At 38.4% G+C, this 6,797-nt stretch overlaps 1 non-coding gene across 1 annotated transcript; it reads right to left on the bottom strand.

Moving 5' to 3' along the window:
* Window positions 1–2,164: 2,164 nt before the first annotated feature.
* Window positions 2,165–2,272, bottom strand: LOC121205669 (small nucleolar RNA R71). The gene has a single exon (XR_005900745.1). It is a non-coding gene; the product is annotated as a small nucleolar RNA R71 (small nucleolar RNA).
* Window positions 2,273–6,797: the final 4,525 nt, after the last annotated feature.

The following is a 6,797-nucleotide window of genomic DNA, read 5'->3' as shown; positions in this document are numbered from 1 at the left end:
AGTGAACCGAACCAGCCACTAAATGGGCAGCCCAGAACCGTCCATATGCTGACCCAAATTAGCATTTTCTTTGATTAAATATGCTTGCAAAAAGGCCCTTGAAGAACTTTCAAAATGCATTCAAACCCCTCCTTCAATTGTGGCTTTATGAAATTGCCCCAAGCCTAAATAGCAAAGTTGAAACTCTCAACTTTGCCATGTGTGTGGCCGGCCAAGGGGGTATCCTTTAATTGTGGCTTTATGACATTGCCCCAAGCCACCTCTTGCTAATCCCTCATCCATTCCTCATTCCACAACATTCTCTCATTCTCTCTTCTCCTCTCTCAATGTTTCTCTCATTTTTTCCATCCCATTTCCCTTATTGTTCAAGTGCCGATTTGAAAGAGGCTCTCATCGGCCATATTAGAGTAGCAGTTAAATGTTCATAAGCCACCTTGATAGCCGAGGGCAACGGATTACGAAGAATGGAGCAACTAGTCAAGCCACGGAGAAACACCGGATTTGCTTCTTGTTCCCTATCTCTTTAATTTTTGTTGTTGTTTTGAAGAACTTGTTTATGAATATTTATGCTATTGAAATGGTTATTTTAATCAATTTAGCTTAAACTTAATTTTGTGTTCGGTTGATTATATTCTGCCTGCTTGAATTGTTAAAATTGTGTTTATGTTGTTATAGGCCTCGGTAAGATGCTTGATTAAGTAAAATCATGCCTAAGTTATTCTTGCGTTACGACTGTGAGGAAGCTAATGAATTAATTATTTAAATAGATTGAAATTGTAATTAATTGACACAATACTTAATCAGTGCATGTTTATTCTTCTAAGGTAGTAGAAGGTTAAATTAGCAATGTATCTGGCGATATTATTGCCTTGCAGAACTTGTAATATTATTGTGATTAAACCGTTTCAAGGTAGGGATGCCTTGTTACTTCACACAGTCTTTTATATGCTTATTAGAATTAATTAATCGTTTGAATTGACATAGGGATTTGCAAGAGATTAGTTCAGTTTAATAAGTATGTATGTGCAATAACATGTTTGCTTACTAGAATCTATTTAGTCGGTTGAATAGACATAGGGATATGTCAAGGGATGAATGGATTTTTGTACGTAAGTTTGTTCATAAGTTAGCAAATTACCGGGTTGCTGTGAATTTATTCGTAACAGTGTAAACATGAGTTTAATAGTTCTGAGTTCAAGAAATATAATTAATCCAACACAAGTATGTTACCTTGATTAAATCTTATTTGAAATCGTGCATTAGAACTCATTTGTTTTATTATAATTATTTACTTAGTTTTTAAATAGTTTTTGATCATCTTTTAAATCAAATTATTTTTACCCCGCCAAAGTGTTTTACAATTAATTTCATAAATAATTCTTTTTTACAGTCCCTATGGGTACAATAACTCAACATTACTTGTCACTTTATTACTTGTTGCGATTGTGTACACTTGTAGATTTTTCCGTCGTTCCAAGTTTTTGGCGTTGTAGCCGGGGAATGTTTTAAAAAAAACCATTATTTGTGAATTTGAAAGTCTTACATTTTGGTTTATTTTATTTTATTTTTTTCTTTTTAAATTTTACTTAATTTTCTTTTTGTGATTATTTCATGTGTTTATGAGTATTGACCAGATTATTGACTTGCTCCCTGTAGACCCTGAAATAGAACGAACCTTTCAACAATGAAGAAGACAGGCGAACCAGAGAAGGACTGAAGGAATGAGTTTCGAGAATATGAATCAAGGAAACGAAGCAAACCTTGCTCAAAATCTTATCCTTATTGTTGACGATGGGGATAGAGCCTTAAGACAATATGCTGTGCCAGTATTTAACGATCTTAGTCTGGGCATTAGGAGACCCGAAATTGAGGCACAACAATTTAAGTTGAAGCCAGTCATGTTCCAAATGCTTTAGACTGTGGGCCAATGTAGTGGAATGCCTACTGAAGATCCTCATCTTCACCTAAGACTATTTATGGAGGTGAGCGACTCTTTCAAATTAGCTGGAGTTCCCGAAGATACATTACGATTGAATTTGTTCCCATACTCACAAAGGGACAGAGCTCGAGCCTGGTTCAATTCATTGCCACCAAACTCAATTTCTACATGGCAAGAGTTAGCCGAAAGATTCCTCATGAGTATTTCCCGCCAAGCAAGAATGCTAAGTTGAGGAACGAGATCACTGCTTTCCAACAAATGGATGATGAGTCCTTATATGAGGCATGGGAACGATACAAAGAACTATTACGAAAATGCCATCACCAATGAATCCCAGATTGCATCCAACTTGAGACATTTTATAATGGTCTCAATGCTCACACGAGGATGGTAGTGGACGCTTCTGCTAACGACACTCTCCTTTCAAGAGGATCGCCAGTAACAATTATCAATGGGCAACCAATCGAGCCGTATTAGGAAGACGTGTCACTAGAATACATGAAGTGGACGCTCTCACTTCACTTGCATCTCAGGTATCTTCAATCTCTTCAATGCTTAAGAATCTTACAATTAATGGGTCTAACAGTTTTGCAGCCCAACCACTTCACCAATTTGAGAGCATAGCCTGTGTTTATTATGGGGAAGGACATTTGTTCAAAGAATGTCCATCGAACCCCGAATCCATATATTACATGGGTAACCAAAATAAAAATCGAGGAAGGCAAGGACTGCAATCCAACTTCTATAACCCATCGTGGCGAAACCACCCGAATTTTTCCTGAAGTAACCAAGGGGTTGGAACCAGTAACAACTACGCTCAACCTAGATCAACTCAGCCACTTAGTTTTTCCCAACAAGCTCAGAAACCAGCTCATGCTGAATCATCTAATAGCTTAGAGAATGTATTAAAGGCATACATGGCGAAAAACAACACCACTCTAAGGAATTTGGAGAATCAAGTGGGCCAGCTTACTACTGAACTTAGGAACCGACACAAGGTGCTTTACCTAGTGATACGGAGAATCCAAGAAAATCGAGGAAGGGACATTGCAAAGCATTAACATTGAGGAGCGGAAAGACAGTAGAGCCCAACACTATCGAAGCTGAAAAAGGGACAGCTGATGCTCAAGACTCAGAGGAAGTTCAACTGGGTGTTGAAATTCCAATTTCACAAGAACCAGAATCTGCAAAACCCGACAAGGTAATTTTGGAACCAGCTAATTCTGATCAACTAACAACTCCATTAGATGTAGAATTGCCATAGAAAATGAATCAACCAATTTCAGTAAAGAAACCTCCACCACCCTACCCTCAAAGACTTCAAAAGCAAAAGTAGGAAATTCAATTCAAGAAATTCCTAGACGTACTCAAGCAACTTCATATCAACATCCCGTTGGTTGAAGCATTTGAATAAATGCCAAACTAGGTCAAATTCATGAAGGATGTCCGTCTAAAAAATAAAGACTTGGAGAATTTGAGACGGTAGCTTTGACGAAAGAATGCAGCACTTATCTTCAAGAAAAACTACCCCCAAAGCTGAAGGATCTTGGATGTTTTACCATACCTTGCAACATTGGAGCAACATATTGTGGTAAGGCACTATGTAACTTGGGTGCAAGTATAAACTTGATGCCTATGTCAATATTTAGAAAGTTTGGGATAGGGGAAGTTAGACCTAGTACGGTTACACTTCAACTAGCAGATTGATCCTTAGCACATCCAGAAGGAAAAATCGAGGATGTATTGGTACATGTAGATAAATTTATCGTCCTTGCTGATTTTGTTATCCTAGACTTTAAAGCAGACAAAGAAGTGTCAATTATCCTAGGAAGACCGTTCTTAGCAACCAGAAGGACCCTTATTGATGTGTAGAAGGGCGAGATTATGATGCGTGTTCAGATGACCAGGTAACGTTTAATGTTTTTAAGTCTATGCAATTTCCTGACACAATTGATGATTGTTCTGCAGTATCCGATTTAGAGGATTTAATAGTGGAAAAGGAGCTCAACTATGTTGAGGATCTGTTGGAAAACATTTTGACATTAGATCCTCCAAATGATGAAGAGGAGGATGAATACCTAGCTTTTCTAGAGCTAATCAAAGGGGATTTAATCTGTAAACCTGCTTTGAATCTTTGGAGTTAAAGAAAAGTGATTATGCCCAACCAAAAACGTCAATCGAGGAGCCATCTAAATTAGAACTGAAGGTGCTTTCCTTACATTTGAAATATGTTTATTTAGGTAACTCTTCTACTCTGTCTGTGATTGTTTCAGTAGAATTAACTACTGGGAAAGAAGAGAAACTCATCTTGACGTTGAAAAAATTCAAGAAGGCTATCGGATGGACCATAGCCGATATCCGTGGTATTAGACCATCTACATGCATGTACAAGATTATCCTGGAAGACGGTGAAAAAGAGATGATTGATGGACAATGAAGACTAAACCCCATCATGAAGGATGTGGTGAAAAAGGAGATTATCAAGTGGTTAGATGCAGGTATCATTTATCCCATCTCAGACAGTTCGTGGGTAAGTTCAGTCCAGTGTGTGCCAAAGAATGGAGGTATCACAGTCATAGAAAACGAGAATAACGAGTTGATACTAACTAGAACAGTTACGGGATGGAGGATTTTCATCGATTACCAGAAGCTGAATAAGGTGACAAGGAAATATCACTTTCCTTTGCCGTTCTTGGACCAAATGCTAGATAGACTCACGGGGTGAGACTATTACTGTTTTCTTGATGGATACTTGGGGTATAATCAGATTACAGTAGCACCGAAAGATCAACACAAGACAATGTTCACCTGCCCGTACGGTTCATTTGCATTTAGACGCATGCCATTTGGTTTATGTAATGCACCTGCTACATTTCAAAGATGTATGATGTCTATTTTTACTGACATGGTTGAGAAGTACTTGGGAGTTTTTATGGATGACTTTTCAGTATTTAGAGATACTTATGATGATTGCTTAGCCAATCTAGCTAAGGTACTAAGACGATGCGAAGAAACGAACCTTGTACTTAACTGGAAAAGTGTCATTTCATGGTACGCGGAGGCATTGTTCTAGGGCATCGGATAACGAGACATGGAATCGATGTAGACAAAGTAAAGGTAGATGTTATTGAGAAGCTCCCACCTCTAACATCTGTAAAGGGTATTAGGAGCTTTTTGGGCCACGCCGGTTTCTATCGAAGATTTATCAAGGACTTCTCCAAAATTGCTAAACCCTTATGCAAATTATTGGAGAAGGACGCGACGTTCAAGTTTGATGAGTTATGCTTAAAGGCGTTCAAAGATTTAAAGAGTCGGTTAGTTACGGTATCCATAATCATCATACCAAACTGGGATTTGCCATTTGAATTAATGTGTGACGCAAGCAACTGTACGATAGGAGTTGTCATGGCCTAGCGAAGGAACAAAGTTTTTCATCCCATCTACTATACAAGCCGAACTCTTACAGGAGCTCAACTGAACTATATAGTAACAGAAAAAGAGTTACTTGCTATTGTATTTACTTTTGACAAGTTTCGATCTTATCTTGTAGGTACCAAAGTAACTGTTTATACGAACCACTCGGCAATTAAATACTTACTTGCCAAGAAAGACGCTAAGCCGAGACTGATCCGGTGGGTGCTTCTACTTCAAGAGTTTGATCTAAAAATTCAAGATCGAAAGGGAGTAAAAAACCAAGTAGCAGATCACTTTTCCAGATTGGAGTCGCAATAAGGAAATTCTCTTATTATACCAATTCTGGAAATGTTTCCAGATGAACACACACTGAAGGTAAGTCATGTCCATAATACCCCTTGGTTTGCTGATATTTCTAACTATTTAGCTTGTGGTTTGATGCCAATTGATAATACTTATCAACAAAGGAGAAAGTTTCTTCACGATGTGAAGTACTATTTCTGGGAAGAGCCATATTTGTTTAAAAGGTGTGCAGATCAGATGATTAGGAGATGAGTGGCAGAAGATGAAGTACAAAAGATTTTATACCATTTTCACTCAGCTCCGAGTGGGGGACACTTCGGAGGTACTCGTACGATAGCCAAAGTATTGCAAGCTGGATTCTTTTGGCCAACACTATTTCTAATGCCCCGAATTTGGGCCTAGGAGTATTGGGCCTTTAGTATGGGTCCGTAAGGAGGTTGTATATAAGTATTTAATTGTACAAGGAAATGACACAATCAAATGTCTGCTTTAGTGGTTAATGGCCGTGAGAAGTGTTGGAGAAATGCTTTAGCAAAAATTTTGGTAACAAGTGAATAAAACCCTGGGTTCTTGGATGAAGGCCTTTTAATTATTGTGGTAAATAAATGACACAAGGAAGCTTGTGGTCTAGTGGTTGTGGTGTCAGTAAGGTTGCAAGGGAGCCTGGGTTCAAGTCTTGGCTCTTGCAATTTATTTTGGTTTTTCTTCTAAAGGAACCTGGACTCTGGCCTATAGACCTTATATTTAATTAAGGATAAAATATGACACAGAAAGAGCCTGTGGTGGAGTGGCAAGGTGGCGTGTTGTGTAACTGTGAGGTCTAAGGTTCAAGTCTTGGGATGCGCAATGGAGTATTTATTTTGCTGTTTGAGTTGTGTAGGAGGTGGAGTTGGACTAGAACTCTATGGTTGAGGTGGTCATAAGAAAATAAGGAATTTTCCTAATGGTTGAAAGTAATCCCACATCAGGAAGCTAACATGGGAATTGGTGAGAAGCTGGCTTTAAATAGAGCGAATCAGATGAGTTGATGAAAAAGAAAAAAAGGTGATTAAAGACTCAATGCAGGATGTACCAAGGTTGGTGATTGTGGACTTCGACGTGTTCTCATAAACAGGTGTGTATTCATGTCCTTCTTTGTTAG

This window comes from Gossypium hirsutum, chromosome A08 (genome assembly GCF_007990345.1).
Source record: "Gossypium hirsutum isolate 1008001.06 chromosome A08, Gossypium_hirsutum_v2.1, whole genome shotgun sequence".
NCBI classification, from domain to species: domain Eukaryota; kingdom Viridiplantae; phylum Streptophyta; class Magnoliopsida; order Malvales; family Malvaceae; genus Gossypium; species Gossypium hirsutum.
Note: the sequence above shows the minus strand (reverse complement) of the source record. Positions and strands in the feature narration are given on the sequence as shown.